Raw genomic sequence first — 9,823 nt, 5'->3', positions numbered from 1 at the left:
TCAGGGCGACAGGACACACCCCTGAGGGGCGCCGGTGCTAAGGGTCAGAGGTCGGGATGAAAGGCTATTCATCCTGACTCGCTCTGTCCTTTCTGAGAGGAAGCTCCTGATCCAGTGGCACAAGGAGATGTTAATGTCCATGTCCATGAGTTTATTGAAGAGGTTCAGAGGGTCAATGTTGTTGAAGCGGAGCTAAAATCCATGAAGAGCACCCGGGCATAGGTCCGAGTGGTCTCCAGGTGTTGCAGGATCCTGAGAAGAGCCATGTTGACAGCCTCCTCCTCTGACCTGTTTGACCGGTATGCAGATTGAAAACTGTCCTTCAGAGGGTTGGTGAGTTATTTCAGGTGTGAGAGTATGATCCGTTCAAAAGACTTCATGATAACTGATGTAAGAGCAATGGGTCTGTAATCATTGAGACATCCATCTATCCATCCATTACCTGTACCGCTTATCCTCACAAGGGTTGCGGGCGTGCTGTAGCCTATCCCAGCTGTCTTCTGGCAGTAGGCGGGGGACACCCTGAACTGGGTCCAGCCAATCGCAGGGCACACAGACATAAACCAACATCCGCACTCACAATCACACCTAGGGGCAATTTAGAGTGTCCAATCGACCTACCAAACATGTTTTTTTTGGAATGTGGGAGGAAACCGGAGTACCCGGAGAAAACCCACGCAGACACAGGGAGAACATGCAAACTCCACACAGGAAGGTCGGAGCCGGGATCGAACCCACAACCTCTGAACTGTGAGGCGGACATGCTAACCGGTCGACCACCATGCCGCCTCATTGAGACATGTTATTTTATTGTTTTGGGGGACTGGCATGATGGATGATGGAGTCCTTGAAGCAACTGGGAACTGTGCACTGAGTGAGGGAGCTGTTGAAGATATGGGTGAATATTGGGGCCAGTTGGTATGCACAGTATTTCAGCACTGCTGGGTTAACACCATCAGGACCGGCAGCTTTCCCCTTTTTTGTTTTAATAAAACACGCTCTCACTTCCTCCTCCAGGATTAAGAATGGTGGGGCTGGGGGCGGGGAAGTAAAGGGGAATAGATGGGACTGGGTAACTGTTCAAACCTCACCGTTGACACTCCAATACATCTGCAAGACACTTTAATACCTGGTTATGACGCCAGGTATAGCGGCCTTGAGTGAGGCTGGTTGAGGGATGTGTCATACCAGTGACCAAGGCTTTTCACCGGCTTCTCAGAGACCGTTGGGATGGGTTCCTCGCTAATGTGGAAACAGTGGTCTGACAACTTGCCCTTGATAATTGAGATGTTCGAGATTTGTTTGAGTTGATCTTCATGCGAGCCCAATCAATGTTTTCCTGGAGCTTTCTTAGCAGCCGTGTAGTGCAGGCCTTGGTCGTTCTAAGTGTCGTTAGGTTGTCCATATAGGCTGGAGGAATAATATGTGAAGTTTAGACTGATTTTTTATTTTGTCATGTCATGTCATCTTCCAAACCGCTATATAGGGTCGCGGAGAGTTGCTGGAGCCTATCCCAGCCGTCAATGGGCGAAGGCAGACTACACCCTGAACTGGTCGCCAGCCAGTCGCAGGGCACACATAGACACTGTCACTGAGCGGGAATCGATCCCACGCTGCCCGCACACAACTCAGGCGTGTGTACCACTACACTATCAGCGGACTGATTTTTTATTTTTTCAAAAACTAGAGGCAAAGTCTGCACAAAATACAGTACAGACAGTACATAAAGGCCCTGATACACCAAAACGACGTTCACCAACAGTGACAGACGCTTACCCCCTCTGGCGTCCGGCCGGCTGTCGGCACGTCACGCTGGCAAAGCACACCGGAATGACAGACAGCGACACTGACCATTAAAGTACCTTCTGCGCATGCATAAGATGTAATACCCTTCCATACCATCGGCGGCGGTAGTCACTATTTCTCATTGTTAGAAAAATCCAACCGGAAAGATGTTGGCCGAGGGCGGATTATAACAATGTAAACAATGCATTCGGCTTTATTCTTCGCTCACGATGAACTCCCACAAGAAGTAAACCCTCACGTTCTTGACACTTGTCACTTTACGTTGGTGCTCCGCGCGCTGATTTGCTAGCTAACAGCCAATCAGAGTGAGCAAATGTCACGACTGGCGACGCCGATTCAACAAACGTAAATGCCCCCAAGACCAGTACAGATGGGTTACGACACTACGACGGTGGCCACTACACTAATCAGACGGTGCTTAAAGTCGCAACAACGCTTAACGACCTCCGACGTCGGTTTGGTGTGTCAGGACCTTAACTCATCATTTCCCTCACATTTAAACTGCCTTAAAAACCATTCCTCCAATAAGAAAAAAAGCATTCCAGTTGGATTCTTCGTCCTGGTGGGCCATACTGTTATCATGTGAAGTTTGGACTCATATTACTGTACAGTTTTTTTTTTTTTAATTAAAGGCAAAATCTGCACAAAATACAGTACATACAGTACATAAATCGTTTCCCTTAAGTTTGATATGCCATAAAAACATTCCTCAAATAAGTGTAAAATCGTTCATGAAAAATATGTATTGATTTCACAGCATATTACCCACAAATTTTCTTCTTTCTTTTTTTTCCCCATCTGGCTTTTGATAATGTAAGTTTGCTTTGAGTTTGAAATGGACACACAGATGCAGACTGTAACATAAGAACAAACTTTTTTTTAGGAAAAATATACAATAACATATTAACATCTTAAATTAAAATTTTGGTCTGTTTAGACTGGGACCAAATATAGTCTTTTAACAGTAATATATAATTTAAGGAATTTACTTTGTACAAACACACAGCACATGAATGTTGTCATCACACCGTGGTTTATACAAACTGTATTTTGTGCAGACTTTGCCTCTAATTTTTGAAAAACCTGTACAGTAAAAACAGTCCAACTTTCACATGTTTATTGTATTCCTCTTCAGGAAGAAGAATGCCCTGGAATGTTTTCTACTTATTGAGGGATGGTTTTTATGGCAGTTCAAATGTGAGGGAAGTGATGAGTTATGTACTGTATTTTGCGCAGACTTTGGGTTGTGAGGAGGACCCAAATGCAGGGAGAAAACACAGTATGATAATGAGTTCTTCATTGCTGAATGCAGGAGTGTTGCTGGCTGGACGGAATGGGTCTTTATCAGAAGCAGGAGGGAACAGGCAAGGCTGAGTCCAGTTCAAGGGACAGACAGGTGGCAAGCAATGGAAGGCAGTAGGCTGGAGCTGGTGAAGAAAGGCGAAGTTACTACTAGCTTCCCAGACTACTAAAAGACTTACTACAAATGGCCAAACGGAACTAACTCAATGACGAGCACATGACGTGTTCTGGCGGTGCAGGGGAGTTCATGGTCAGCTTAAAAGGACTACAGCTGATTGGGTGCAGCTGCTGCCCATCAGCACAGCTCTTAACTCTCACACACACACGCACACGCCGACACACACGCACACAGTCTCAAGGTGCAGACACAGCAGGCGTGACACTTTGCCTCTAATTTTTTTAAAAACTGTCCAGTAAAATCAGTCCAAAGTTCACATGATAGTATGAACTAGGAAGAAGAATCCACTGGAATGATTTTATACTTATTGAAAATGTTTTTTTATGGCAGTTCAAAACGTGAGGGAAATGATGTACTGTATTTTTTGCAGACTGTCTCTAATTTTTGAAAAATTGAGTAGGTAAAGGCGGCCCCGGTCATGACAAAGAGATAAAGGTAATGCTTACTCGAGGCTTCAATGTATGCAAAGATGCAAGACATCTAAGGTGTGGATGTAGTGGAATGAAAATTCAAGAGGCTTGAATTTCCCATGATATATAGAAGGTCACTTTGTACTTGACAAAAAAAATAGAATAAAGTGTTCCAAGTGCAGGGATGAATGAGCGTGAGGCTAGGATGATAGTTTGGAGTAGTTGTGTTTTAGTAGTAGAATAAATACTATGTTTCGGAATCAATGAATAATTGTTTTAACAATCATGATTTCAATCTCAATCATAAATTGTGATTATTTCTTTCCATAATCGCCCAGCCCTACTATCATGCATGTTTCTGGAATATGGAAGGCAGCTGGAATATCTTGCAAATGCCAAACAGGAAGGCCCGAGTCAAGCGTTTGATTACCTTGGTCCCCCCCGAAAAAATGAACTTCACTGGAAAAACACCATTTATTGCACTAATGCGAAAAGAACTTAAACATGAATATTTGTATTCTTTAGTCAAGTAAAATGTAACGTTTCCACGGCAAAACACAGCCAACACAAAGCTTTTTGCCGAGGTTACATCAGACAGACAGTTCTGTACTGAGGGCAGTTAACAAACAATGTTGCTCGAAATTGTTAAAATACAAACCTTGAAACGAACAAAAGACAGAAATCCAACACATTGATTTCCGCTCCAAATCAATTACTGAATATATTTTCTTCTTATATTGATTACACACGGAAAGCAAAACGTACCACAGAAGAACATTGCAAATCCAAATCTAACAATGAAACAAATCTTGCTGACAGAACTGATAGCAAAGTATGGACACTCCAAGAACAATACACTATTGTTTTCTTAAAAGTTACAGTGTGTAAAATCCACTTGCCACCTAGTGGTGACCTAATTGAATGCAACAACCTTAATTCGAAGCGTTTGCTTATGGTGCCTGAGAGAGACCACACTTTGCAAGCTTACCGCCAATTTCTTCAGCAGAAGTGCAAGCAAAATATCATCACAAACAACATTCTAGTATTCCCTCAAGTGTACCAATGCATTTGTTACACATGCTGTAGTCATGATGTTGAGGAACTGCTTTCGCTAAGTTCGTCTCCTTCGGGTACCCGTAGCGGAAAGATGGCGGTGAAACGTGTCAGCCTCCTATACATTTTTTTGCATTATTGAAATGAATAGTGGGTTTTTAAAATGAATGAACATTGAAAAACAAAAAAATTCTACCCTCCTTTAATGCTGACAGCGAGAGACTTTTTTTCCACTGGAAAGACACAAGAATGGCAGGACAAAGGTATTTAACTGCAACATAATGGATGGTTGAATGATACTTCAGCAGGAAGTTGGACTAGCTTCCCTTCAGTTTTTGAATAATGCCGAAGAAATAGTTCCTTAGCGCTCAAATACTGAAACTTAATTCTTTTTAAACAGGTTTCCAAAGTGTGGGACTGTGAGCCTCCCCTCAGGGAACATAAAAAAGTTGGGCCTCTCCAACAAAGGGGTCGGGGAATCGCAGAGTAACTTCATTAAAAATAACAGAAGGATACCGTGCAATAATCAATCCGCTATGTTACATCACAATATCTATGCACGTCAAGAAAAAGATTGCAGAAATACATAAAACATACAACAAAATGGATCAACTAAAAATCATACTCTGTTGAAAGCAGTAACATATTACATTTTTTTGACAAGAAATATGATTCCTCTATGGAGTATTTAAAAGCTCAACAAAGACGAGTTATTAGTTAAATTTAGCAGTACTATCTTTTTCGTCATCACTGTGTACTCATCAAGTGCACAACAGCAATCGATTTAACAGCAGTAGTACCGTTACCTGTTGCCATCTTATCATCACGTACGCTAATGATATATAACAATATTTTATCCCACCTGTACTACAAATCACCTTCCCTCTCTAACAAACGGATTTTCCACTCCCGTTATTTACATTTAAGCCATTTTCATTTAAATATGCTTATTAGCTTAGCAGGTTTGAAAACATGTTTTAATTCATTTTTCTCAAGATGCTGTACCTCCTTTTAAGTTCTCAGGTGTCCCCGCAGGGTAAGCACAGTTCACACTTTGAAAACCACTGGTGTAAAGCGATAGTCTGGAAGCTAAAAACAAATCGTCGCTGTCCTGTGAAAAACACGGATGTACAATTTGGTAAGTTTTTTAAAAAATTCAGGTTAATGGGATGTCTGTAACTTGAAAACCCCATTAACTTCTAATTTTTAACAAAAAAAATGAAAAAAATTGACAAATGTTTTACACACGACAAAATGGTTGTTTTTGTTGGCATTTTTACCAGTGACTTTAGACATCTGACTGAAATGTGTGTTGTACTACATACATCTTAAACATTGAGTTTTCAGCTCAGAAAGTTTGCAAAGTCACTCAACTCTGCTACAACCTGTTGTCTGTATGATTGATCTATATTGTGACTCTGTTGCGCTCTCCATTACTTGCATAAGCTGGGAAATATTTTTTTCCATTGTTTGGTTGTTGTCCGGCACACAGTGACATATTGCTTCCCTCTGACACCCTGAAGCAGAGAATAAAAATGGAGGTCATACGGTCAAGTGTGCAGTGTGTTGTGGTAAATATCAAATGTACAGGATTAAACTGGAAGATGAGGTTGGAGCTGAAGCATTAACAGTTAGGAGACTTGATTATCGAGAGATACTAGACTGAAGGTAGCAAATTGTTCTACATGATGCAAGGATGTCACTAGCAAAAGCAACTACAAACACATTAGTTGGAGAACACTGGCACAACATGACCACAATGTCCTTTTATAACCTTTCTACTGCACTATGACATGGCCTGTAACCGTGACCAGACACGTTATTAGTATTGCTTTAATTTAAGCTTAACAGCGTCTTAATGATGTCTCCTGCATCACTGTGAATGTCGTGCAATGATACTGCTGGCACATGCTTGCATTAACATTTTCTCCCAGTTAGACATCATGATCATGATCATCATTCCCAGCATAACATTATGTTTTAGCTCGAGGGGGATAAGGTGCACCTGGACCACCCACAAAGGTCCAAGACAGAAGCAGCACTTATCTCATAAAAATAATTTTGTATCCTCCCCACCACGGTTAGCAGATGCCTCAAAAGCATTTGTAAGACCAAAGAGTGTAAAATTATTAACAATAATACCATGTGTAGAGGCAGGGATGTTTCTTGTATATTGATATGGATAAGAGGTGTCTTTGTGTGTGTGTGTGTGTGTGTGTGTGTGTGTGTGTGTGTGTGGGCGGAGCTAAGTGTGTTGGGGTGTGTCACTGGGGTGGAGTGATTGCCTAATACCACCTGTGTCTACCTGAAAATGTTTTGTTTGCTTGGTACAGGGAGAGAGAAGGTAGGGTCAGATATTTCTGTTGACCGCTAGTTTTTACCATCCTTTTGTCCAACACTGCATCTTTGTTTTGATTCATTGTACAGTCGGAAGTATAATTTAATGAAGAGTTAAATAAACACCAACAAACTGCAGTAATGGCTTCAGGCTTCCATCTTGGATTCAGTGTGTCAGACAGAGCCCTGCTTTTCGCATCTCAGTGACTAATTTAGTTTTTTGATAGTCACGCAACACCATGGATATGACTGAAGATGTGAACTATGTACTTCTGTAGTTTCAACGTGGTTAAGAAAAGGAAATGCTGATTCCCAATCAATAAAAAAATGAAACGAAAATGACATAAAAAAGATGAAGGTACACTCAATGGTCCTCAATGGTCTCAGTCAAACTGTGTTCACCACAATATTTTATTCTGTCATATTTGTGTTTTGTGTTCACTCTCTTATTGCGAACTGTAGCTCACTGAAAAATAGCTGACAGCAACATCAGTCATAACATTTACCAATACCAACATCAGCTAAATATTCAATAATGAACAATCAGCCCTGGTTATGACCCATTAAAGGGGAGGTCAATCCCAAAAATGTCTTGACAATAATATGTTCAATGTTCCTCCACTAGTATAAAACACGGTATTGATTAATTTTGCGTTTGTGGAATATGAGTTTAGCGACAAAATCCACCCACTTTTCGCCATCTCAAGGGGCGGCCAATCGACTGAAAATGTTGCTCAGGGTTCAGGTAACGACCGATCATGGCTCACCTGTTTTCTGAAGCTGAGCCATGATTGGTCGTTATCTGAGCACTGAGCAACTGTGATGTCATTTTCAGTCCACAGAATGTGGCAAAATGACCGGCCCCAGAGATGGACAAAAACGGGTGGATTTTGCTGTTGAACTCATATTCCACAAACGCAATATTAATCAGAATTCTGTTTAGACTTGTGGGGCTGCATAAAACATATTTTTGTTTAGAACCTTTGTGGTTGACTTCCTCTTTAAGACAAAATACTGTTTTGTTGTTGTTTCTTCTTCATTCAAAAACATTAGAAATCTGTAGCGAAATGGTCACATGGTGCACCTGCTGAATAGACTTTTTGTCTTCCATTTCACTGACACATTGACAATGCAATAAAAACATTTGTCAGGAGAACATTTTGATCTGTCTCAACAGGATGAGCAAAGGTGATGTTATAGATGGCCCTGCTTTTAGTTCACAAAAATCGCATAAACAATTACTCATATGGAGCTGTAACAAATGTATTTTGTTGAGTGCCACATTTCCTCAAACAGTGATGGTGGTGGGGGGGTGTTAATCTCCGCAACAGCCAGATGTACAAGCTCACATTATCCGTTTATAATGGGGAATCCATCCGCTTATCCTCACAAGGGTCGGGGGCATGCTGGAGCCTATCCCAGCTGTCTTCGGGCAGTAGGCGGGTGACACCCTGAATTGGTTGCCAGCCAATTGCAGGGCACACAGAGACAAACATCCGCATTCACAATCACACCTAGGGGCAATTTAGAGTGATCAATTAACCTGCCATGCATCTTTTTGGAATGTGGGAGGAAACCGGAGTACCCGGAGAAAACCCACGCAGGCACGGGGAGAACATGCAAACTCCACACAGGGAGGCCGGAGCCGGGATCGAACCCACAACCTCTGAATTGTGAGGCGGACGTGCTAACCAGTCGACCACGGTGCCGCCCTAATTGGGAATCTTGTCTTTCTCAACGATTAAAAATGCAGTGCAATTAGAAAGACTAAGTTCTCTTCTTATTTCCTCACCTTCCATTTTGATTAACATACCTGCCAGTACAATGTGTGAGCCCTATAAAATAGAGGTGTGAAATTATGCAGGCATATATCCAGAATTATGTATATCATGTGTTGGTTTAATTGATTTATTTTCAACTAAATTCTCATGGCTTGGTTTCTACACAATGTTTTAAGCACTAATAATTTGGAACACTACAGAATGCCGACGTCATCATAGAATTCCGTGGCGAGTTACATTTTATCCTGCTGAGATGATGTCAAATTACGTTTGATGTACTGTATTATTATCTGCTATGCTGATATGCCATCAGCTACACATCCGCAATGAAAGTGTGAAGCAAATTCCGGTGTACCATGCCATAGCGTACCTACAGGAACCCAACCAAACTGTACCACTTTGTGGAAACATGGCAAGAGTAGATGTAACTTCAGCCATATGCTGTTATTTTTTTTTCAGAGAGAGAAGTTGTCTGTGGAGAGGCCTTCAAGCGTCTATTAGAGTCGAGGCAACTATTTGAGGAAATGTGACAAAATTTGGAAGTAGCCGTGACTAGTTCCACTCTTATTTTCACTAGGTTTGATTGGTCCACTGTGTCTCTCATGCACATCACTTGACCTGTTTTAATAGCTGAACTGGCAAGCAGGTTGTGACTCCAAGGACTGAAAGCAAGCTGCGCTCACATGAGATGCTGAATTTCATTTCATTGAACGAGATGTGAATTGACAGATTGTCCTCTGATAGGTCGGTAGCTCTTTGTCATGAGGCAGTCATATTGTCCGTGTTGCTGAAGCCAATGTTCAAACATTTCCTGTCAGTTTACAGCGTCCCAAAATACCTCCTACTGAACTAGTTTAGGTTCATAAATGTCCTGTAAAACTCAATTTTGATGCATTGAAGTTATATTCTCCTGCCCGCTGTCATGTTTGTTTGCTTTCACAACTGTCTATGTCTCC

The 9,823-nt window shown here is 41.7% G+C and overlaps 1 protein-coding gene across 7 annotated transcripts in view; it reads right to left on the bottom strand.

Annotated features, from left to right (window-relative positions):
* Positions 1 to 7,467: 7,467 nt before the first annotated feature.
* The window catches only part of fam110b (family with sequence similarity 110 member B), a 49,694-nt gene continuing 47,338 nt past the window's right edge, over positions 7,468 to 9,823 (bottom strand). For all 7 annotated transcript variants that reach the window (XM_086043735.1, XM_086043736.1, XM_086043734.1 and 4 more), the window contains one exon: positions 7,468 to 9,823. This exon is cut by the window's right edge and continues 973 nt beyond it. The gene's annotated coding sequence lies outside the window, so the exon portion shown is untranslated.

This window comes from Filicampus tigris, chromosome 10, assembly GCF_054856515.1.
Source record: "Filicampus tigris isolate MCC_2025a chromosome 10, RoL_Ftig_1.0, whole genome shotgun sequence".
Taxonomy (NCBI): domain Eukaryota; kingdom Metazoa; phylum Chordata; class Actinopteri; order Syngnathiformes; family Syngnathidae; genus Filicampus; species Filicampus tigris.
Note: the sequence above shows the minus strand (reverse complement) of the source record. Positions and strands in the feature narration are given on the sequence as shown.